This window comes from Musca domestica, unplaced genomic scaffold (genome assembly GCF_030504385.1).
Source record: "Musca domestica strain aabys unplaced genomic scaffold, Musca_domestica.polishedcontigs.V.1.1 73, whole genome shotgun sequence".
Classification (NCBI taxonomy): Eukaryota; Metazoa; Arthropoda; class Insecta; order Diptera; family Muscidae; genus Musca; species Musca domestica.
Window position 1 is genome coordinate 124,516 of NW_026712390.1, and position 26,788 is coordinate 151,303.

Consider the following 26,788-nt stretch of genomic DNA (forward strand, 5'->3'; position numbering starts at 1 on the left):
AAAAGGCAAACAAAAATGACGAATGTCTAAAATTTTTAGCAAAAAATGAAAACAAATTCGTTTGAAATTGAAAGGAAAAAACACTAATATGTTCAAATATATCGACAATATTTTTTTCAAAATCTCAGATTTTTAGTAAATTCAACAATAAGAAGAACGTAATTCTTCGGAATTGTCCAAAAAAAAATGCAAAAAAAGTATTAAAATTGCGAATATTATAAAAAATTCAACAACAATTTTTCTCAGTGTAGCGAAAATACACTAAAATTTAGCTCAGTGTATTGGAGCGAACACAAATTTTTATAAATTTTAGAAAAATCTCGTAGAAGACTTAAAAAATCCTGCAAAAATAACCAAACTTTCACAAAAAAATTAAGTTTTTTCTCAAAAAATAGCAATTTTAGTTAAAAATGCCGATCATAGGGTGCACGGACTGTATGATGCACAAGTAGCGACAAGCAGTTAACAAAAAATTGCGAAATAAATTTCCAAAAATTGAGAAAAAAAACTTGTAAAATATTTTAATATATATTAATATATTATAAAATAATCGATAAATATTTTAAATTAATCGATATTACCGAATGTAGGGTGTACGAAAATTATTTAGTTGCAACACGCACCGAAATCTCCAAAAAAATTAAAAAAAATCGATATATATTTTTCCACGAAAATATTTATTAAATTTTATTCTAATATCGTATTTAATACTTTCAAAACGACCCCTCGTACATTAGCGCTTGCTGTGTCTGCGTGCGTATGTATGTGCCTACCAACGTAAGCAGCGATCGAGCATCAACTAGGCACTGCAGTGATGTGTTGTTGTTGTTATTTTTTATGGCCACTCAACGTTAGGCGAATGGTAGTTGAATTGTTATTGCACTTTTTTTTTCTTATTTTCTTTTGTTTCAATTTTGTTTTTTGCAATATCAATCACTTTAATATTCTTCTTTTTAGAATAATAACAACACAGATCACTGGATATTAGTTGATGCGCTTTGTTGGTATTTTTATTTTATTTTCGCGCAACGAAAATAGAAATAATTACATACATACGTATATTCGTATGTGAATATTAAAAGCGAACAACAACACTGCGCGGCACTGTTTGGACGACCGTAGGTTAAGCGATTTTTTTTTGGTTTTCTTTTGAAATAAATGTAACACTTCGCTCACTAAATTGCACTGTACGTACCTGTTTGTAATTTTTGTTGATGTTTTGATGAGGAAATGTTGCTTCTGCTCTGCGTATTGACGTAGTCAAACCTTTTGGGAAAAAAGCAGAAATCCTTATTATTTTTTGTTGCACTTATCCGGCTCGCAATGGACCAAATGTTTGCGTAGCAAAGGGGAAAAGTGGAAATAGCACCAAAAAATATAGGAAAAGAAACAAACAATTTTTAGTATTTTGTCCAATAGAAATATTGGATAGTTTTATTTAATTGAATATTGTTGTAGAACAATATTCTTACCTTTTTAAAATGTTGCTGCCTTTTTAAACTGTTAGGACGTAATCCAAAAAACAAGTAAGTGTCAAACAACAACGAGCAAGCGAAGATGTCGCAAGTGGCGTTTTTAAAAAATGTCACTCGTTATAATTTGACAGTACGACTGTATGATGAATATCACACAGTCGTACACGAAAGTCCGTTACAAATTTGAAAACGGAGTAGACATTTAAATGAATATATTCTAGTGTAAACAGACTTAGTTTGTGGATTTGTAAAGGATCAATAACCTTGTCCGATGATTTGAAACTAATAAAAGATCTTGTTCGTAAATTTATAATGGATCAAGAACTTTATTCGTAGAGTTGTAAAGGATCAAGGACCTTATTTGTAGATTTGTAAAGGATCAAGGCTCATGAAATAGTTCGTGGATTCATAAATGATAAAGATTAAAGGACTTCGTTTGTGGATTCATAAAGGAACGTAGTTTTTTTCAAGGGCCATGGTAGATTTTTTGCATGGTAGTTTTTTTAGGACCTTGGTCGTAGTTTTTTCAAGGACCATATTATCAGATTTTTCTCATGGACTATGGAGGTAGGTTTTTTAAGGAACTTGGTCGTGGAGTTTTCCTGGATCATGGTAGGAGATTCATAAACAATCAAGATTCAGACCCTATTCTTGGATTTTCCAGAGACCTTGGTCATAGATTTTTGAAGGACCATGGAAGGAGATTTTTATAAGGCCTTGGTCCTGGATTTTTAAAATACTGTGGAAGGAGTTCTGTTCAGGTCTATGGTCGTAGTTTTTTGATAACCATGGTAGGAGATTTTTCAAGGACCTTGGTCGTAGTTTTTTCAAGGACAATATTAGCAAATTTTTTCAAGTTCCATGGAAGAGGGTTCTTTAAAGAACTTGGTCGTAGATTTAATCTGGACCATGGTATGAGATATTCCAGGGACCTTGATCGTATTTTTTTAAGGACCATGGAAGGATATTTTTCAAGAACCTTGGACGTAGTTTTTTCAAGGACTATGGTAGCAGATTTTTTAACACCTTGGATTTTTCTATTACCATGGCAAGAGATTTCTCAATGAACTTTCGGGGGTTATTTTTCTGAATATTTTTTTGCACTCAAATCGTTGATTTTTTTTTTATAAATGTTGCCTTCGCCTTAATAATATCTTAAATACAATTTTTTAATTTTTTTTTTCACAATTGTTTTGGAAATGGAGCTTTTCGCACTAGACAATTTTTCAGAAAATATTTCTAATCGTATTTTTTTCAGGATATTTTTAAAAACCCGTCAGACATCTAATCAAGAATGTCGTACCACTTTAACCCAAAGCCAAATGGAAATCATTTTTTACCCAGCATTTAACCACTGTCCATTCCCTTTCTTTTCGCAGATAGTTGTTGCCAAATGTGAACCAACCGAAAAAAAACCAACTGTATATCCATAAAATTCATTGAGCGTAATATGATGCCAAATAAAATGCTAACAGCATATTGTCTCCGTCCGAGAGTAATGCATCACCAGTCCGAATGAAAGAAAAGCCAAAATACGAACGATCAACTTTATAAAAGACAATGGTTATGGACAAAGGAAAATGTGTGTGCGGAAAAAGGAAAATGGTGGTATATTACCGCATCATATTCTACACGATATGTTTGCAAACTCACACACACAAAGTCACAGAATCTTGAACATAATTCACATTCATTCATAAATGACCATAACCATAGTTATTTGAGTGTTTTGTTGGTGGTAGTTAGGCGGCGGATGTGGAGGTGGGTGAATGGTGGGGGATTGAAGGAGAAAGTGTGGGGCTTTTAGATATTCAAAAAAATATTTTTTAAAAAATCCACGATTATTAAATATTCGAAAAAAATTTTTTAATAATCCAGGCTTATTAGGAATCCGAAAAAATATTTTTGAAAAAAAAAACACGTTTATTAGATATTTGAAGAAAGTGAATTTAAAAAATCTACTCTTATTACATATTCAAAAAAAAAAAAAAAATAAATAAATAAAAAAAAAATAAAAATCCACTGTAATTAGATGTTCGAAAAAATATTTTTAAAAAAAATTCACGTCTATTAGATATTCCAACAAATAGTTTTTATAAAATACACGCATATAAGATATTCGAAAAAATATTTCTTTTGAAAAAGCCACGCTAATTAGATATTTGAAATAATAGTTTTTTTATAAAATAATTTTTTTATAAAATACATGCTTATTAGATATTTGAAATAATAGTTTTTTTATAAAATAAATTTTTTATAAAATATATGCTTATTAGATATTTGAAAACATTTTTTGAAATCCACGCTTATACGATATTTGAAAAAATATTTTTTTTGGAAATCCACGCTTATACGATATTTGAAAAAATATTTTTTTGAAAATCCACGCTTATACTTATATTATTAGTTATTCGAAAAAAATATTTTTTTTAAGTGCACGCTTATTCAAAAAATTATTTTTTTAAAAAATCCACGCTTATTAGATACTCGAAAAAATACTTTTTAAAAAATCCAAGCCTATTAGATATTCGAAAAAATATTTTTTAAAAAATCCAATCCTATTAGATATTCGAAAAAAAATATTTTTTTTAAAAAATCCATGCTTAATAGAAATTTAAAAAAAAAATGTTTTTAAAATCCATGCTTATTAGAAATTCAAAAAAATATTTTTTAAAAAATCCACGCTTAGTAGATATTGTAAAAAATATTTTTTAAACAATCCACGCTTACTAGATATTGTAAAAAATATTTTTTAAAAAATCCGCGCTTAGTAGATATTGTAAAAAATATTTTTTAAAAAATCCACGCTTAGTAGATATTGTAAAAAATATTTTTTAAAAAATCCACGCTTAGTAGATATTGTAAAAAATATTTTTAAAAAAATCCACGCTTAGTAGATATTGTAAAAAATATTTTTAAAAAAATCCACGCTTACTAGATATTCGAAAAGATATTTTTTAAAAAATCCACGCCTATTAGATATTTGAAAACAATATATCTTAAAAAGTCTACGCTTATTAGATATTTGAAAACATTTTTATAAAATATCCACGCTTATTAGATGTTTTAAAAAAATATATATTTTAAAAAATAATCGTTTATTACATATTTGAAAAAAATATTTTTTTAAAATATCCACGCTTATTAGATATTTGAAAAAACAGCATTTAAAAAATTCACACTCATTAGATATTCGATAAAAAAAATTGTTTATTATATCCACGCTAATACGATATTCGAAAAAATATTTTTTTAAAAAATCGACGCCTATTATATATTTGGAAAAATATTTTTTTTTATTATATCCACGCTAATAAAATATTCAAAAAAATATTTTTTTTAAAAAATCGACGCCTATTATATATTTGAAAAAATATTTGTTTAAAAAATCGACGCCTATTATATATTTGAAAAAATATTTTTTTATATCCACGCTAATATGATATTCGAAAAAATATTTTTTAAAAAATCGACGCCTATTATATATTTGATAAAATATTTTTAAAAAAATCCACGCTTATTAGATATTTGAAAAAAATATTTATTAAAAACTCCACGCATATCCGATTTTTGCAAAAATATTTTTTAAAAATCCACTCTTATTAGATATTCGAATAATATATTTGTTAAAAATACACGCATATTAGACATTCGAACAATTTTTTTTAAATCCACGCCTAATATATATTCGAAACATTTTTTTAAAAAAAAATCCACGCTAATTAGATATTAATTTTTTTTTTAAAAATCCACGCCTAATATATATTCGAAACATGTTTTTTAAAAAAAATCCACACTAATTAGATATTATTTTTTTTTTTTTTAAAAATCCACGATAATTAGATATTAAATTTTTTTTTAAAAATCCACGCTAATTAGATATTAAAATTTTTTTTTTTTAAATCCACGCTTATTAGATACTAAAAAAATATTTTTTTAAAAAACTCCACGCATATTCGATACTTAGATACTTTTTTTTTTAAATCTGCGATTATTAACTATTTGAAAAAAAAATTTAAATCCACCCTTTTTGGGTATTCAAAAAAAAAAAAAAATATTTTTAATGAATCCCCGATTATTAGATATTCGAAAGAATATTTTTTTTTAAATCCACTCTCATCAGATATTTGATTTTTTTAATAAACAAACAATTGTTAGATATTCGAAAAAAAAAAAAAATATTTTTTTAAGGATGACAATTCAGTGCAGGGAATTAACAAGGTCAAAGCATAAGGAAAAATATCCTCTATTCTAATTTGAAGTATTCCCCAGCAATACCCGTTACGCCCTAACAGACATTCACATATGCCGAGTTGTTAAGTCAATGTCATTTTGGATAGCTCCACCAAGACGCACACACCCACAATTAAAGTCAAAAGCAAATTATTCCAAAACAAGAGCTTCCCAAATATTCCAATACATACATTTGGCAATAAGCAAAGAAACAGACTGGACAGAAGGATACACGAAGAATGGATGCCAAAAGTACGGAAGAATAACTATCCACAACAGATACAAGTGGTCAGAATGTTTTCCAGTTTTTTTTTCGGTTTCTTTTTGGCTGGACTCCACTGAACGAAAGAAAGGAAGAACAAAAAACACTCCAAAAGAAGTGGCATATGGCCATGCATATTAACAACCTATTTTGCTGATACTTTATTAGTTATGGCCATTACCGGAATGGTAGTGGTAACACTATTAGCAGTGCCAATAACTGAAAGCGAGAGAGCAACAATGTAGCTTCTAAACGATTATGGTGCAGTTGAGATATTTGAGCGAATACATACATACATAGATGTATATGTAGATGTATGACATGAAAAAGAAACAGGACAAAGCCGTTTATATATACCCATTCCACCATTCTATGGAGGGGAGATTTGTCATTGCGTTTGTAATTCCTCGAAATATTCAGAATAGACCCTACAAAGGACCCTACTTTCGGTATTTTTAAAATTTTAACAAAATTTTTTAAGGATTTTATTTTTTGAAAATTTCCAAATTCGTTCCAAATGGTGGAGGGCATTAAAAGTTCGGGCTGTCCGAACTTACAGCTTTTTTACTTGTTTATTTTTTAATATGTGGATTTTCGTCAAATATATATTGTTTTGAAACAAATGTATTTTTTTCAACAATAAGTTATTTTAAAAACTTTCTTGAATATATTTGAATACGTGGACTAATTTTAAAAAATGTTCTGCATATATTTTAATAGAAAACATTTTGCTTTTATTTTTTAAATCTGAACTTTTAAATTATTTTCTATGCGAAAAATGTTTAAAAATATTTTATCAGTAAAAAATTAATAATTAATAAATGCAGATTTTTCTAAATTGTTTCTTTTTAAATTTTTAACCTTGAATTTTTTATTTAATGTTATTATGAGAAAAATTATACAACCATTTTGAAAAGTATATTTTTCGCATATGTTTCAAATGTGGATTTTAAAAAATTAAAATTTTCAAACGATGGATCTTTAAAAAAAATAATTTTTTAAGATTTGAATTTGTTACCGGAATTATTTTTCATACTTTTATTTTTTTAACATTTTTAAGACAAAATAAAATTATTTTTTTATTTAATTTAATATATTTTTTATTAAATTAATTAATTAATTAATTATTTTTTTATTTGTTTTTTAATTTATTTATTTTATTTTGTTTATTTATTTATTTAATTTTTTTTTTTTTTTTTTTTTTTTTTGAAGAAAGGAAATCTTTCTTCTATATTCCTCTCTTCTGCTTTTTTTCCATCCAGAGCTACACACAGATCAAAATCTTTTCCTTCATGGAAATCGAAAAGAAAATGGCTAAATACCGAAAAGTGAAAATTGCACACAAAAACAGCAATAACTAAAATAAGACAAAAAAATACACATTCGGAGAATCGACAAAGTGTCCAATAGCCCAGTTAACTACAACACAGTATCATACCTATAGACAAACTAAGCACATCCTTTTGTCTGACAATGTATTGAAAGAGGCAAAACACAAGGATATTCAAATGAAATGGAAAATGAAGAGAAAACAGGAAAAAAAACAAAAATAGACCAATTGTCATATAAATGCACACGAATGTATGCAGATGGGTTTGACAGCTAATAATAGGGTGGAAAATAGAGAAGATTCTAAAAAAATCAAGAATGAGTCGGGGAAAAATATTTTTTTAAATTGTTCATTGCCCTTGAAAAAATATTGTTAAAAAGTCCACGATTCTTGGTCTATTTGTCCACGAAAAAATATTTTTAAAAAACCCACGTTTCTTGCTCTGTTGGTCCTTGAAAAAATATTATTAATAAACCCACGTATTTGGGTCCTTGAAAAAATATTCTTTAAAAACTCCACGTCTGTTGGGCCTAAAAAAATATTCTTTAAAAACTCCACGTCTGTTGGACCTAAAAAAATATTCTTTAAATAATCAACGTTTCTTGGTCCTTTGAAAAAATATTCTTTTAAAAATCCACGTTTCCATTGGTCCTTGAAAAAATATTCTTTCAAAAATCCACGTTTCCGTTGGTCCTTGAAAAAATATTCTTTTAAAAATCCACATTTCCGTTGGTCCTTGAAAAAATATTCTTTTAAAAATCCAAGTTTCCGTTGGTCCTTGAAAAGGTATTCTATTAAAAATCCACGTTTCGGTTGGTCCTTGAAAAAATATTCTTTAAAAAATCCGCGTTTCCGTTGGTCCTTGAAAAAATATTCTTTAAAAAGTCCTCGTTTCTTGGTTCTTTGAAAAAATATTCTTTAAAAAATCCACGTTTCTTGGTCCTTTGAAAAAATATTCTTAAAAAATCCAAGTTTCTTGGTCTCTTGAAAAAATATTCTTTTAAAAATCCACGTTTCCTGATCCTTTAGAAAAATATTATTTTAAAAATCCACGTTTCCGTTGGTCCTTAAAAAATATTATTTTAAAAAATCCACGTTTCTGGATCCTTTGAAAAAATATTATTTTAAAAAATCCACGTTTCTGGATCCTTTGAAAAAATATTATTTTAAAAAATCCACGTTTCTGGATCCTTTGAAAAAATATTATTTTAAAAAATCCACGTTTCTGGATCCTTTGAAAAAATATTATTTTAAAAAATCCACGTTTCTGGATCCTTTGAAAAAATATTATTTTAAAAAATCCACGTTTCTGGATCCTTTGAAAAAATATTATTTTAAAAAATCCACGTTTCTGGATCCTTTGAAAAAATATTATTTTAAAAAATCCACGTTTCTGGATCTTTTGAAAAAATATTATTTTAAAAAATCCAAGTTTCAGGATCCTTTGAAAAAATATTATTTTAAAAAATCCACGTTTCTGGATCCTTTGAAAAAATATTATTTTAAAAAACCCACGTTTCTGGATCCTTTGAAAAAATATTATTTTAAAAAATCCACGTTTCTGGATCCTTTGAAAAAATATTATTTTAAAAAATCCACGTTTCTGGATCCTTTGAAAAAATATTATTTTAAAAAATCCACGTTTCTGGATCCTTTGAAAAAATATTATTTTAAAAAATCCACATTTCTGGATCCTTTGAAAAAATATTCTTTAAAAAATCTACGTTTCTTGGTCCTTTGAAAAAATTGTCTTTAAAAAATCCACGTTTCTTGGTCCTTTGAAAAAATATTCTTTAAAAAATCCACGTTTCTTGGTCCTTTGAAAAAATATTCTATAAAAAATCCACGTTTCTTGGTCCTTTGAAAAAAGTTTTCTTTAAAAAATCCACGTATTTTGGTCCTTTAAAAAAACGCTCTTTAAAAATCCACGTTCCTTGGTCCTTCGAAAAAATATTCTTTTAAAAATCCACGTTTCCGTTGGTCGTTGAAAAAATATTCTATAAAAAATCCACATTTCTTGGTCCTTTAGAAAAATATTCTTTAAAACGTCCACGTTTCTTGGCTCTTTGAAAAAATATTCTTTTAAAAATCCACATTTCGTGGCCCTTTGAAAAAATATTCTTTAAAAATCCAAGTTTTTGGTCAGTTGGTCCTTGAAAAATATTTTTAAAAAAATCCATTTTTCGAAGATATATTTTTATCGAGACACCCTAATTATCTTATCTTATTTTTTGTGCAATTTTCCTATTATTTGTTTGTTTGTTTCCCTGTCCCTTCCCTTGCCTTGCCTGCAATGGCCATGGATCGCATGAATTCATCTCTTGTCATTGGACATATGGTAAATATGTCAAATTGGCAACATTGTTACGCTAGTCTCCTTCAGTCATAACAGCATCCTTGTCGTCATCATCAGCTGCAGCAGTAGGATGGCCAAAAACAACAACAGCAAAAACAAGATAACATTGTAATTGTAAAAAAAGGCTGCCAATTTGGATATGAGGGCCAGTAAAGAGAGATTTAGAAAATTTCTAATTTTAATTAAATTTTAATTATATTTTGTGTTGAACGGAATTGCATAAAAAATTATTATCATTAAAAAAAAAGAAAAATAATAATAATTAAAAAATTAATTAAAATCTTAGAAAAATTAAGTTGTGAAATTCAATAAAAATTTTAGATTTGAGATTTCTTGAATTTTTTAGGGGTAAACAGAATCTTTTCTCGGAATCTGAATTCTTCTACCTTTTTAAAAATTGAAAAAATTAAAAAAATATATTTTTTTCACCATCCCTCGTCCTTTGCCTCATCATTTCATCCTCTTTTGATTACAATTTACCACAACTATGTGTAAATAACCATACATTGTGTTCTACCGGTCTCCCTAGCAAATATATGAAAAACACTAACAAATCAAAAAAAATCGAAATATGCCGTTCATATGCAAATAATTTATTAACATAACCGCATCAACACTGTCGCCGCCTAATACAAACAGCCAATGGAGTTTTGAACGGAGGCTATAATCAAACAAATTTATGTGCCATGTGTGAGTGCCGCCACCTACTATATGTCCCTTGACCCCACCACAACCACCCAACCCAACTCTTGTTATTTTAGCACTTTGTGAAAATGCTTTTAAATTAGTGGTTACAATAATTTTTTCGGATAACCAATTCACTTTCATTAAAAATTAAATAAAGGAACAGTATTTTATTTCATTTTGAAATTATGTGGGTTTGGGAATTTAAATGGCGGGGGCTGATTGCTTGTATTTGAATTATTAATTAAAAACATTTTTATTTTAAACGTAATAAATATAGAAATAAATCATATGAAATAGGAAGACTATAAGGGACTACGAGTGTCTTGAGGATTTTTTTGGAATATTTTTTCAATAGTTTTTTTTTCAATTTTTATGCGATTTTTTCATCTTCTAACCAGACAAGAACTTCAAACCTGGATTTGGAACCAGCTGAGCCAAAAACATTGATTTAAAAAAATCTCAAGGAACATTTGGAGAAGGAACGTGGAATAAAAATCAAAGTAAAATTCACCTTCTAGAATGATTTTCAGAGATTATCTGAACTATTGGAAGATATTTTCAAAAAATATTTTGTTCAAAGATGAACACAGCAGTTCAAGGAAGATTTTTCCAAAATTAAAATAACTCAACAACAAAGAAAATAGTTATATTATATATATTTTTAATATATTATATATTTTTATATATATTTTTAAAAGGACCTTAAATGCCATAATCGTGGAATATTTTTTTAAGGACAATAAAAATAATTGTATGCTTTTGAGGTATACTCTTTAAGGACAATTAAAATAATATTTATGTCGGTTTCCAGGACGATTTTGCTTTTTTTAAGGGTTATCGTTGATTTTGTAAAATAATTCTCTTCAGAAAATTTTTGTATTTTTAGGGAACATATGTTGTATTTGTGCAATATCCTTCCCTTCGGGTACTGGTTTTCTAGAAAAAATATTAGGAATCTGTTGTGATTATTTCTAAATATCAGATAGATCTCTCAAAAATCCCTCCTACTTGGCTCCTTAAAGTACAAAAGATCTTCTTAGTAATTTTCCAAAACGAATTTTAGAATTATCTTAGAAAGCCCTCAATAATAGGAAATAAGGGAATGTAGTATCGCTAATAAAATATTTTTTAATATTCTTTAAAAAATTCACGTTTCTTGATACTTTGATCCTTGAAAAAATGTTTTTTGCAAAATCCACGTTTCTTGGTCCTTTGAAAAAAATATTCTTTAAAAAATCACGTTTTTTTGGATTTCTTTAAAAAATTCACGTTTCTTGGTACTTTGGTCCTTTGAAAAAATATTTTTTGCAAAATCCACGTTTCGTGGTCCTTAGAAAAAATATTCTTTAAAAAATCACTTTTTTTGGATTTCTTTAAAAATCTACGTTTCTTGATACTTTGGTCATTTGAAAAAATATTTTTTACAAAATCCACGTTTCGTGGTCCTTTGAAAAAAAATATTCTTTAAAAAATCATGTTTTTTTAATTTCTTTAAAAAGTTCACGTTTCTTGATACTTTGGTCCTTGAAAAAATATTTTTTACAAAATCCACGTTTCTTGGTCCTTTGAAAAAAATATTCTTTAAAAAATCACGTTTTTTGAATTTCTTTAAAAAGTTCACGTTTCTTGATACTTTGGTCCTTGAAAATATATTTTTTACAAAATCCACGTTTCTTGGTCCTTTGAAAAAAAATATTCTTTAAAAAAATCACGTTTTTTGGATTTCTTTAAAAAGTTCACGTTTCTTGATACTTTGGTCCTTGAAAAAATATTTTTTACAAAATCCACGTTTCTTGGTCCTTTAAAAAATATATTCTTTAAAAAATCACGTTTTTTGGGTTTCTTTAAAAAAAATACGTTTCTTGATACTTTGGTCCTTTGGAAAATTATTTTTTACAAAATCCACGTTTCGTGGTCCTTTGAAAAAAAATATTCTTTAAAAAATCACGTTTTTTGGATTTTTTTAAAAAGTTCACGTTTCTTGATACTTTGGTCCTTGAAAAAATGTTTTTTACAAAATCCACGTTTCGTGGTCCTTTGAAAAAAAATATTCTTTAAAAAATCACGTTTTTTGGATTTCTTTAAACAACTCACGTTTCTTGATAGTTTGGTCCTTGAAAAAATGTTTTTTACAAAACCCACGTTTCTTGGTCCTTTGAAAAAAATATTCTTTAAAAAATCACGTTTTTTTGGATTCCTTTAAAACGTTCACGTTTCTTGATACTTTGGTCCTTGAAAAAATGTTTTTTACAAAATCCACGTTTCTTGGTCCTTTGAAAAAATATTCTTTTCATAAAAAATTCACGTTTCTTGATACTTTGGTCCTTTAAAAAAATATTTTTTGCAAAATCCACGTTTCGTGGTCCTTTGAAAAATTATTTTTTGCAAAATCCACGTTTCATGGTCCTTTAAAAAAATATTTTTTGCAAAATCCACGTTTCGTGGTCCTTTAAAAAATATTTTTTGCAAAATCCACGTTTCGTGGTCCTTTGAAAAAATATTCTTTAAAAAATCCACGTTTCTTGGTCCTTCGTCTTAAAAAGGCGTCTTAAATACTTAATAAACATACTGGATAGTAACCCTCCAAAAATTCACATTTCATTTTTTAAAATCAAATTTTCAAAATCCTCGAAGATCTAGCAGAATTTTTAATAAACCTCCAAAAATGCTTCTAGGATTCTTTGCGAAATACCCATTATACCCATACCCATTCTTTGAAACAAAAATCCACATTGGTATGCTAAGGCTTTTGGAATACCGGCAAAAAAAATTCGCGCTAAGAGCTATTGAAAAATGCTCCTCGATCTCTTCAAATAGACCAAGTAAATAATCCTAAAAAAAAACTTTTGGAATTCTTAAAAACTCCTTTTTTTTGGAAATCCTCCCATTATTCTTCAAAATCCACGTTCAAAAAAGATCAAAGAAATATCCACTTTTACGGCGCTACAATAACTCGCTTTGAATTTTTATGACAAATCCTGGAGTTTTTGGAAAAATAATAATTATACAAAAAGATTCCAGAAGATCTTTAAAATTCCAGTCCCCTAGGGATCTAGAATTCTTCATTGATTAACAAATGTGTATATTTTGATATTCCTCTAAAAAAACATAAATAGTTCAAAAATGAAACTCCCGATATTCCTTCTTCACAACCTTCCAAGGAATTTGTTGAAATGCCTGGCAAATAAAGAAAAACCTCCCAGAATTCTTCTAAGAATAATGTTTAAAAGATCTTCAAACAATTCCACGTCAAAAAGCGCTTCTCAATTATTTCACTACTCCACTTGAGTTCTGCAAAAATTTATCTTCAATAATCCTCTAATAAAGACTTCTAAAATTAATTAAAATTAATTTAATAGCCACGTCCAAAAACAGTCGGTGAATTCTTATAAAAACAACATGATAAAATCCGTCCAAATTTATCAAAAGTCCGTTATAAAAGTTCTCAAAAGGATATAAAAGTTTTCAGAAAACTGTATGTAAAAAGTCCCCCGAAAAAACTAGCACAGATCCTTAATAACTTATTTTACAAAAAAAAGTAATAAAGCCGTAAAGGCTAAACTTTTAATACCCTCTACCATTTTGCTAAAATCTTGAAAATACCGAAATTATATTGGGGTCTATACGACGACGTGGACCTGCATAGACAACTTTTGTCATAAGCCATTACAATATTCAAATGCGAAACTTGAAAAAAAAATCGGCGAATAATGTAGATTAAATCATCAAAATACCGAACATAGGGAGGTACTATTATTTGGGGGCTACGAAATACGAAATTTGCTGAAATCATCAAAATACCGAGGAGGTATCGTTTTATGGGGGCTATACGAAGACGTGGACCTGCACATACAATTTTCTGTCATGGACCGTAGTACCCATTACGAACTTCAAATACCAAATTTGAAACAATTCTGGTAAATAAAAATGTTGCTAAAATCATCAAAATACCCAATATCGGAAGGTACCCTTGTATAGCGACTTTACAACGACCTGGACCGGCAGAGACAATTTTTTTTTCACAGGCTGTAGTACCCATTACGAACTTTAAATACGAAATTTGAAACAATTCCGGTATAAATTTCGGTAATATAATCAAAATACCGAATAAACCGAGGTTCCCTTTTTATGTGAGCTAAATGAAGAGGTGGACCTTCGTAAGCAAATTTTCGTCTTGGGTTATAGTACCTTTTACGAGCTTCAAATACGAAATTTTAAACAATTCCTACAAAAATGTCGTTAAGGTAATCAAACTACCAAATATCGAGTGGTGCCGTTGCATGGGGGCGATAACTCAGACCTATGTAGACAATTTTCTTCCAGGCGGCAAAATACTCAGAAGTAGCTCCTTGTGTGGATTTTCAGACAATTCCATTGAAAAATTTGGCCAAATATGGGGGGTACCGCTTCATGGAGGCTATACGATATCGTGAACTTATATAGATAATACTCTTCTGGGGGGAAATTATTCAGAAGGAACTCCTGTGTAGAGTTTCAGACAATTCCATTGAAAGATGTGGCTAAATTCATCAATCATACGGCTATACGATATCATGTACCGATAAAGCCCTCGATATATCCCATCTTCGAACCTGATCTGCCTGCAGACAAAAAAAAAAAACTGATATGTGAAAAATTTTACCTTCCTATCTTAATTCGTTTTGACTCTAACATGATTACAACAGACGGACAGTCGGACAAGACTAAATCGTCGCTTATTTTACGCTGATCAGGAATAAATATACTTTTTTAGGTTCAAAATTGTTATTTCGATGAGTTGTCAACGGAATGACGAACTTAATATACCCTTCATACTATGGTGGAGGGTATAAAAATTCAAGCTGCTGTCATCCTCCAAAAATCAATCAAATTTTTCAAAAAAATATTTGTGTTTATAGTTTTCCAAAAAAGTGTTCTTCACAAATCCCTAGCGCCTAAAAGACTGCTAGAGTTTTTAAGGGAAGTTCTAAAAAGAAGTCTTCCAATTAATCCCAACGAATTCCTCGAAAATTACATCTTTATAGCTCTGCCGAAAAGGCCTTGCAGTTATGTATATATGGCCTTCAAAGTAAATTAATTTTAGTGTATGTAATTTTGTTCCTCCTTTAGTCCCATGTACAACCTGTTATCCTTTTTCCCTATAATTGTTCCTCGCATACATTTCCGGTAAAAAATATCCTTGTGTTGGTGACTGTCTGGGTGTTAGCATTCTAAGGATGTGCATTTGAAGAAAAATAAAATAGTTAATTATGCATATTATGTGACATGTCTGCATTAATTTGCTTAGTATGGTATAATACATGGCCACAATAACAAAAGGAGATGCAGAAGAGAAGAACAGACAGAGAGTGAAAATAAAAGATATATTAATACATAAACACATAATGGATCCTTAGTGAAATGATGTGTGGTTATCACACTTCTTTTTAATGTGTGTGAGCGTGTAACACTAGGAGACGGAACAAGGGGACATGCATGTATGTACGTATGTATGAGTGTGGGTGCGTACATAGATATATGCATGTGTTTATGCATTTTTGCCTACAGCAGACGAAGTAGACAGTCTATCAGGCAGATTCTGGAACACATGACTAGACATTTGGAGTCATCTACTTTTTTCATAAAATACTTTAAAAATAAGTAATTAGCCTAGGGAAGGATACGTGTGTCCGGGCTCCAAGGAAGAATTTTGGGATGACACAAAATCTATGGGGTCCTTAATGTACTCCTATATATAAAAAATTAATGAATTTAAACAGAAGATGTGAATTTTTTGCTCAAGCATTCACATATCGATTAGAAAAAATTCTGATTTGCTGGGTCCGAAAATTCCATCTAGACGAACATTCACAAATTTGAAGTTATAATCTGCCATTGTAGAATATTTTGTATCATATTTTTTTTACAAGAATTTAAATTAAAAGACTTTATTGAAATCGCAATAAATTCCAAAAAACAAAAAAAAAAAAAAACGATAAACTGTTGCTTCAACTTCATAAAGATATTTCTTTGGAGTATTGTCATATTATCTTTTTTCATAAAAAAAGAAAAATAAAAATAAATAGAATCCTTTGTTAATTAAATTGAAACTGCATTCTTGTACAGAGTAGATTCACAATGATACATCTTTGAGATTTCAGACCACCCAAGTGCCTGTTTGGTTAAAGATAGCGCGCTGAATTGTAACCAGAGCTCTCCCACACAATGCAGGAAAAAAATAGACCGCAAGAAACGTCAACACTTACAAAAGCCTTGCATTATGGCCTTTTCTTGTGTAACTTCATTACAAAGTAGTTAAGAGGAGTTAGAGTTGCTATTCCAAGTAGCATCTTCAAGAGACGGCAAGGATTTTTTTCTAAGAAGATGTTAATTTATCCTTTTGAAAAAAGGAAGAAAAAAATATTTATGTGTCCCATGGCTTCCGATTCATCGGATCATATCAAATCAGCCTCTAGAACTGGCTCCCAAATTGTTTTTATAAAATTCGTGTTAATTAAAAAATTAATTTAGAAAAAAATAAAATAAAATAGCATTCTTAAGAAGTATGCTAGAAACTTCATTAAATTTAAAATAAGTAATCCATTAAAAATCAAGATCAGGTTCTTTAAAATAAGTATTCCATTAAAAATCAAGATCATTAAAAATCAAATCAAGATCATAGATCTAAAAAATATACCTTTAGAGATTCGCGGCTAAGACTATATTAAAAAAAATAATGAAAGTCCTTTAAAAAATATTATTATTATTATTCGTAATAATTTTTTTCCTTCTTAAAACAAAATTGATGTTATAAACTTTTCCCCTATAGTTGACTATTATTGACCCTAACTGAGCGGTGTCTCTGGTCCTAAAGTTTTTTTCCCCCAAAAATATACGGCTGTTGCCTTTCATGTCCTTGAATAAATTTTCCTTTAGAAATAAACGATTATGGATAATTGTTCCTAGGAAGAATTCTAGAAAACACAAAAAAATTAAAATAAATAAATAATCCAGTGAAAATTAGGATCAGAATTCTGTAAAATATTACTTAAAATCATTTAAAAAAATGCCCTTGAAAAAATTTCTTTGAAAAACAATATACGTAATAATTTTCTAGGAAGTCCTTCTAAAATAAAAAATTAGATATTATAAACACTTCCCTTAAATTTGACTATTATTGCGCTACTTGACCTAGAAAATGTTAATAAATTTCCACTTTCATTTCGCTGTCCTTAAATTTACGATTATAGCTTTGCATGTCCTTGAAAAATTTTCCTCAACAAATAAGCGATTATGACTAACCACAACAGCCCTTATAAAAGGCTTCCAAAATTCTTTTAAAAATTTTATGTTAATTTTCACAGAATTTTAAAATAAATCACGCATACTTGTCCTTAAGAATAAAAAAAAATTAATAAATAACTAATCCATAAAAAGTTCAGAATTAGGAACTTGTAAAATATTACTTAAGAAATGCGCGACAACAACAATATTCCAGATAAGAATTCTTTTGATTTTTTTAAAAACTTGCTAAAGTATCCGTAATAAATTGGTAAAAATCCCTCTCAAAAGAAAAAAGCTGAGATAACACTTCCCTTAAAGTTGATTATTATTGCGCTAATTGACCTTGAAGATATTGATAAGTTCCCACTTCTATTTTGGTGTCCTTAAGTTTTTAACCCATAAAAAATTCAAATTATTGCTATATATCCCCTTTAAATGATTTTCTTTTGGAAAAAAAGCGATTATGACTTCGATAATTCTTAAACAAAAATATACAGGAAAAACATTTTGAATGAAAAAATTTTCAATAAAATACCTAAGAAATCCATAAATATTTTGTAAGTAGACCTTGTTGTAGAAGTCCTTAAATTGTTATTGCCTTTGCAGTCCTTTTAAACCTTTCCCTAAAAATGACTATTTTTGAATTAGATTTTTCAATTAATATTAAGCCAACAAGTCCTCAAAAAATATAATTTAAAAATCCACTATTATTGCAGACTTAAATCTTTGATCATCCACAAAATAAATTATTAAAGGCTTACAAGTCCTTAAACAAATATTTAAAGTCCACAAATTTTTTACAGGGAGATCCATGAAGCAATTTTTGAAGAAAACCACGATTATTCGTTTGATAGATCGTTTAAAAATCCACAATTTCTTTGTCTGAAGTTCCTTTAAAAAGTCCTCTTAAAAAGATCCTACTTACGAAAAAATATGATAGCTACGAGTCTTTGAAATACCGCTAAAAACTCTTGAAATTATTCAAAAGATCCACATCATTTTTCCAGAAAAAATCCTCCCAAAAATCTTGGAAAAATCAATATAAGCAAGCAAATTATTAACTTTAAAACCCTTGGAAAAATACTCTTTAAATGGGGGCTGTACGAAGATTTGGTCCTTTTTAAGTAATTTTTTGTCATAGTCCGAAGTTCAACAAGAAATTTTAAACAATTCCGGTGAATATTGTCGATAAAATCGTCAAAATACGGAATATTGTGGTACCGGCATAAGGGGGCTATATGCAAACGAAGACTGGCGTAGCCCAGTTACGTATTTAACCTGCCTAGTGGCAAAATACACATGTATGCAAAGTTTTAGTCTTAAATATCAATTCGTTCAAAAAAAAAAAAAAAAAATCAACGTTAAGAATGCTGCAAAAAGACTTTTAAAATTCTTTAATAAATATCCACTAAAAAAGTTTGGAATTCTTCAAAAAAAGCCCGCTTTATAAGAATCCAAAGATTTCTCCAAGATTTTGAAAAAAAAAAAATTACAAAATGCACGTCATAAAGATCGATCCACATTAAATTTAAAAAATATTCGAAATATCGACGTCAGTAACATTCGAAAACTGAGGACTACTCCAGAAGGGCTCATAGGACTCTTAAAACCATTTTTAAAATTCTTTGAAAGTGGTCATACAATGCCTATTGAAATACATAGGAAAATCTCTTATCTCTAAAAAAATGCTTAAATTATCGCCAAGAAAACAAGCTCCAAAAAGTTTGCTAATTCTGCAAAAGTAGTCAGCATTTATAATCCCTAGAGTATTTTTATATAATGGGAGATATTCCCCAAAAATTAGTCTCTAGGGTTCATTAATGCTGATTATTTTTGGAGAATTAGGATACTTTATTTATTTCGAGGATATTCAAAGGAAAAATCGTGAATTTTAGAGGAATATTTTTAAACGACAATTAAATAAATAGTTCAGATCCAAGATTATTGGCTTCATATCACTAAAATATAATATTTTGATTCTTGCACAAAAAAAAAAAAAAAAATCAAAATTTTTCAAAAAAAAAAAAAAAATCCCGAACGGGATCCTCTAATTCTCCAAAAATAATTCACATTAATAAATTCTACAGAGTCTCTTAATTTCATGGAAGTTTTCCAAAACAAGTTTCTCATGTTTTTGAACTCCTAACATATTGCACCTATAATTTTTATTAAATGAGAAGAGATAAGATTTAAATTTTCCAATTTCGTTGAAAGAAAAATCTTTTTTTTTTTTTTTCTTTGGAAAATTTCCCATGAAATAATTTCATTATAAAATAAATTCCAAAAATTTCTTTTTCAAATAAAAAAATAAAGACATTACTGTCCTATTTTGAATAACTTGTAATGTCAATGTGAATTGAGTCAAAAGCAAATGTGACTTTTTTGTGTGAATATTGAGGAGAGCTTACTTACTCACACGCACACACATTCAAATATTGAAACATGCATTATCCCTTACAATAGCCGAAGAAAAACTGAGAGAGAGAGAGAATGGGGAGGGAAAAATTTCCTTGAAATATGAAATTATATATAAACGAACATGTTATAAAATTATGTGAAAAGTTTAAATTAAAAATTGTTACAATACTTTTTTTTTTTTTGTTTGTTGTATTTGCTCTCTTTGTGAGACTGTGTCCATGTGTGTGTGTGTGTTTGTCTTCAATTCAGTTAAATGAAATGAAATAGAAGACATGAGGCATGCGACAGGAATGCAAGACGGCAATTCTAAAGAGACAACATTTTTATTATTTTTTATTGGACTAACAATGTTGGGGAAATATTTTAATAAAGTCAGCAAAATTCAAAGACATTAAATAAATATGGAATTATGTTTAAAGAACAATTTCAAAAAAAAAAAAAAAAAAAAAAAAAAAAAAGAAAGCAAAGCTAATTGGTAGAACAACCTAGAAAACTTTGACTTACTTTTTGAGATATCAATTTGAGTTTGAAAAAAATCATTTCAGAAAAATTTTAATCTTAGAGCCTATTTGTAACACATAAAGGAACAAGGAAAATTACATTAGAAAATAACTTAGAAATTTAACACTTTTAGTGTAAGACGAGCAGCAAAAGCCTCGGCTAGTCAATGCATGGGAAAATTCAATTTATGAAGATATCAATACATTGCTAACGAATATAAGAAGCCTAGAAGGCATGAATGACCCTTCATTTCAACTCTGAAGTTATGTCTATCATCAGGCGTCTTGGCGTATGAGCAACATTCACAATATTCAAACGAAGTCATACGCCACCACGGACAAGAACGGCCTAACAACTTTAAATTCGAAAACAATAAAAATTAGACCATATAAAATATATCTTCACAATATTCAAATTTGGTCTTCTGATCTTCCTTTCCAAATATTCCCTACAATCTCTATGTCTAATGGATTTATAGTCCTTGCAAAAATATTTCCCTAAAAGTCACGATTATTGCTTTGAACATTTTCGATTTTTTTTTAAGGATTTATTTCAAGGATATTTAAAATCAAAGATTTTAATTTTTATAAGAATACTTCTGTACGGACTATCAAATAAATAATCCACATAAAATATTATTGACTTTATATCCCTAAAATATAACATTTGGATTCATGCCTTACACGTCCACGATTATTGCTGCAGAAATATTTGAGAAATAGTCCTTAAAAATGAATTCAATTCATTGTCTTGTTCAATTATTGTCTCGGTAATTGCGGAAAAAATATTCATCGAAATTATCTGCTTCAAAAAATTACATAAAAATCGATAACCATTGAAATTATCTATTTGGAAAATTAGTACTTAAAGAGCCCTAAAAAGCTTCAAATAATATCCTTATAGAAATTTCTTAAATAAACCAGTAAGGGAAGGTCTTAAGTCTTCTAATACAAAATAACAATGATTGCTAGTGCATGATATGACTTCGATAAAAATTATATTAAAAATATTTATCAGAGCAATAATTATACCGGGCTTATTTTTACCAAATGCAAAAATTCGTTTGAATATTAAACAAGTAAAAACACATTCGTGGACCTATAGATGCAATTTTTCGCCACCGGAGCTAGATCCCATTATGATCTACAAATACCAATTTTCAGACAAATCCGTTAAATAATGTCGCTAAAATCATCGAAATACCGAATATCGGGAGGTACCGTTATATGGCGGCTATACCAAAACGTGGACCGATGTATCTCAATACCAACCATCCTAGACATAATACAAATTGTTCTGTCAAATTTTGAAGCTCTACGTCAAATAATGTGGGCTGTATCGTGATTTCAACAGACAGACGGACATCGTTAAATCGACTTAGAATTTTATGCTGATCATGAATATATGTGCTTTATGGGATCCACGACGAAAATTTATGGATGTTACAAAAGGAATGACAAAGTTAATATACCCTCCTTTTTAAGGTGTAGGGTATAACGAGCAACAAAAGCTATGGCAAGTCAATGCATGGAAAAAATTCTCTATATTTAGATATCAATCCTTTGATAATGAAAATAAGAAGCCTAAATTAACATGAATGATTATCATATGACCCTTCATTTAAATTATGAAGTTATATCTATCAACCGGCATCTTGGCGTATGAGCAACATTCCCAATATTCATACGTCAGTCATACGGCACCACGGACAAAAACGGGCTAAGGGCTTTAAATTCAAAACCAATGAAAATCGTTAAGAAATATCCCTTGCAATATCTACGTATACTCACTGGATATTCCTATTCTAATCTTTCTTAAATTCACTATTATTATTAGGATTTAAAGAGCAATAATCGTGAAATTTAAGGGAATTCTTCTGTTAGGAATGTCTCTTAAGCAGTTATCCTTAAAAATCAATGATTATTGTATCTTTAGTCCATGAAAAAATGTTTCTTGAAACAATCTCGATAGTCCATCGAATAGAAGTACATAAAAATAGATAATACTTTAAATGATCTTCTTTGAAAAATATTATTAAAAAACATAAAAGTCTATAAACATTATTCTCAAATAACCACAAGTATTATCTTGATAGCTCTTGAAAAAATTCCATATAATAACAAAATTATAGCCTTAGGTAGACTTTGACAGAAAAATCCAAATCATCCACATTTCTCCCCACAATAATACTTGAAAAAAATTCCTCAAGATATTCTTAATTACATCTTTAATAGCCCTTGCACAAAAAATATTCATAAAAAAAACATTTCATATTTCAAAAATATTCATAATAGTTTATTTTTGCAGTTTTCTTTAGCGGTAAGAGTATTTTTTACATAAGGTTCCTTGTTGGTCTGTTGGCATAAAAAATTGCTATAAAAATCCTAAAAAAAATCTCAACATATTTTTAAAATGTCACTTTTTGGTTATTAAAAATCTAGATTTTAACCCTGAAAATATATTTCTAAAAACCTACAAAATTATTTTTCACACATAAGATCCTGTTAGTCCAATATCCTGTTAGTTAACAATCCATATTAAAGGTTTTGATGACTTAAAAAATAATTTTTATAAACCCAAAAAAAGTTTAAAAAAATTATTTTTAAAAATTAAATTTGTTGGTCCCTTGAAAACTTTTACTAAAATCAATGGTTTTCCAACCAAAAATATTCCTAAAATTTTTCCAAAGCATTCTTCACGTATAGAATCCTATCCGTCTAAGAAAAAAATATTTTCAAAATCTATAAATCTAACTGGTCAGATGGTCTTTGTAGAAGTAAACATTTGGCCAAATATTCCTCAAAAAATCCAGGCATTTTTCTCTATTGGTCTTTGAAACGGTATTTTTAAAACAACTACAAGCTTGCCTTATGTCCTTATGCCCTTCAAAAAATTTCTTAAAAATTCCACCTTTCATGGAAAAAGATATCCCTGGAAAGATGCGCGATTCTTGGTCTGTGGACGAAACATTCCTCAGAAAATCAACTTCTGAAGATAAATTGGCACGAAGATAAATTATTTTCAACATATCAAAGCTTGATCCTTACAAAAAAATCTTTAGAAATCCAAGTTTATTGGTTAGAAGGTCCTTTAAAAATATTCCTTAAAATCCTCGTTTATTGGTCATAAGGTCCTTGAAAGAATATTCTTTTAAAATCTACGCTTATTGGTCAAATTTTATTTTAAAAAATTTCTTTAAAAATTCATTTGCATTGGTCTAATGGTCGCTGAGAAATTATTATTTTAAAATCCTTGTTTTTTGGTCTACCTATCCTTGAAAAACATTCTTTAGAAATATACGTTTATTGGTATGAAGGTCCTTGAAAAAAATTTCTTTAAAAATTCCACGTTCATAGGTCTGAATGTGCTTGAAAAAATATTCTTTGAAAAATCCACGTTTTAATGTCAGAAGGTCCTTGAAAAAATATTCTTTAAAAATTCATTTGAATTGCTCTAATGGTCCCTGAAAAAATATTATTTTAAAATCCTTGTTTTTTGGTCTGCCGATCTTTGAAAATTTATTGGTCCGAAGGTCCTTGAAAAAATACTCTTTAAAAATCCACGTTTAAAGGTCAGAAGGTCTTTGAAAAAAAAAATTCTTTAAAAAATCCAGGTTTAAATGTCAGAAGGTCTTTGAAAAAATATTCTTTAAAAAATCCACGTTTAAAGGCCAGAAGGTCTTTGAAAAAATTTTTCTTTAAAAAATCCACGTTTAAAGGTCAGAAGGTCTTTGAAAAATATTCTTAAAAAATTCCACATTTATAGGTCTGAAGGTCCTTGAAAAAATATATTTTAAAAAATCCACGTTTAAAGATCAGAAGGACCTTGAAAAAATATTCTTTAAAAAATCCACATTTAAAGGTCTGAAGGTCCTTGAAAAATATTCTTAAAAAATCCAAGTTTTATGGCCGGTTGGTCCTTGAAAAATATTCTTTAAAAATTCACGTTTCTTTGCCTGTTCGTCCTTGAAAATATATTCTTTAAAAGTCCACGCTTATTGGTCCTTATGATCCTTAAAAATACATATTTTAACAATCCACGTTTCCAGGTCTGTTGGTCCTTTTAAAAAAATTAATTGCCTTTTGGTGCACAATAAATCTGAAATCGGATAAAGATATTTATGGGAGGTATATCTAAATTTGAACCGATTCTCACCAATTTCAATAGGGTTCGTCCTTGTTCCAAACAAATATTTTTTGGATAATTTTATCTCGATCGGATAATAAATGCGACCTGCATTTTGTTCACAAAAATACATGGACAGACAGATAGACGGACGGACTAAAATGCATAATTCGACTCAGAAAGTGATTCTATGAAGATCCTTTAAAGTAAATATGGGCCTACCTCGCTGTAATAAACAAATGCACAAACCACTTTGTGGTGTAGGGTATAAAAATCACATTTATGCCCTTTGAAAAAATATTTTTTTAAAAAAATCCATGACCTTTGGTTCTTGATAAAATATCCCTCAAACAAATCTCGATTTTTGCCCTGTAAAAATGCTCCTTGGAAATCCACGTTTGTTGGTCCTAAAAAATATTTGATCCCTAAAAATGTTTCCTGAAAATACCTCTTTTCGTAGATGAAAAAAATCTGTAAAAAATCCACAACTGTAATCCTTAAATATATTTTTTTTCAAAATCCACTTCTTAGGTTTTGAAAATAATCTTTCTAAAATCCTCTCTCGTTTGGACCCTGAAGAAACACCTTTGAACAATTTACATTTGCGTCTCAGTTTTTCTTTAAACAGTTTCCTAGAAGATCCAAATCCTAGCCGCAGAATCCTCCTTATTAGTTTGCTATTTCCATTTGATACTGTTTAGGGATGGGAAAACCCTCTCTTCTCTTCTTCGAAAAATGCATATTTTTGTGTCCTGAAAATTTCCTTCGATATCCATGTTTGAATCTTTATTATATTATGGCCTTCGTTGGTTCTTGAAAAAATATTCTTAAAAATTCACTTTTGTCCTTTAAATTCTGCATGGAAATATAATAGGCCATAAGAAATATTCTCAATAATTGCCGACCTGTTCTTGAAAAAAATATTTAAAAAATGCAAGTTTATAATTTGAAATAAATATTTTTGAAGAAATCCTCTTTTGGTATTCGAAAAATATTTGAGAAAATTCCTATCTGACCCTTAAGAATGTTTCTGCAAAATCCACGAGAGGACATAGAAAAAATCCCAAAAAATGTTTAAAAAACGTCACGATTTTTCCTTGAAACAATTGTTTAAAAAAAAATCGCAATTGTTGATTCTATTGCCATAATTTCAAAATATATTATCCCCTTTAATATAATCTTCAATATCCTTTAAAGACGTAGAAATCTAGTATGAAAGTATAAGTGTGAGCTTGTATGTGTTTTTGTGAGGAGAACAATAGTTCCCTTGGGTGTTTGGCAAACAACTACAAGAACAATAGGAACAGAGAAAAAGGCAAATTCTATCCTTAAAATCCTTTTGACTGACTTTTTGCAAATGTATTCCAGAGTTAGTTTTGTTCGGTGTGGACGTTTTTTTTTGTTGCTTGTTATACTGGAACAATTCTATCGCCGTTTGAGGCTACCTACCGGCTGTAACCCAGGTGCCGAGACTTTCAAACAAGTCTTACATTCGTGTGTGTGTGTGTTTTTTTCTTTCCATCCTCACATGCTTGTTTGTTGAAGCAAAAAGGCTCAAGTGGTAGTAATACTCAACACGCACACACACACACACTGCCACACGCATACATATATAGTTTCCTAGAAGAAAAACACCAGTGTAGCACTTGAAGGATCCCCCAGTGCAACTATTGTAGCCGCAAAAACCTATAATACATGCTTGAGCTGTTATTGCAGACATAACTACATTTATATAGATTTACATAGAACATTTTTCAAGAAGTGCTTTTGCAAAGTGGGAGTGTATGTGTGTATGTGTGCGTGTGTATCTTTGAGTGTGAAAGTATGTATGTGTGGAGTAGCATTTGCATATTTACACTACAGATGAAGATGTCAGTGTGTAAGCCTCTGCCCGACTTCCTTGAATTTTTATGTATTGGTGTTAAGTTACCTTAACACATTTACATTTTCACATATATATACACACACACACTCACATACGTAAGTTTGTTTTCTGCTCTTACGCATAGTATTGTCTTGAAACTTATTATGGGGAGTACTTGCGTTTTTTTTCTCGATTTCTGGATTTTGAAGATGCAATTGTGCCAATCGCAGTAAAGATATCACCAGATATTTCCTATTTCCGGGGATAAGGTGAA

The 26,788-nt window shown here is 28.9% G+C and overlaps 1 protein-coding gene across 1 annotated transcript in view; it reads right to left on the reverse strand.

Annotated features, from left to right (window-relative positions):
• Positions 1 to 26,788, reverse strand: part of LOC131806345 (AF4/FMR2 family member lilli) — a 281,623-nt gene that overhangs the window by 41,133 nt on the left and 213,702 nt on the right. The window lies entirely within an intron of this gene.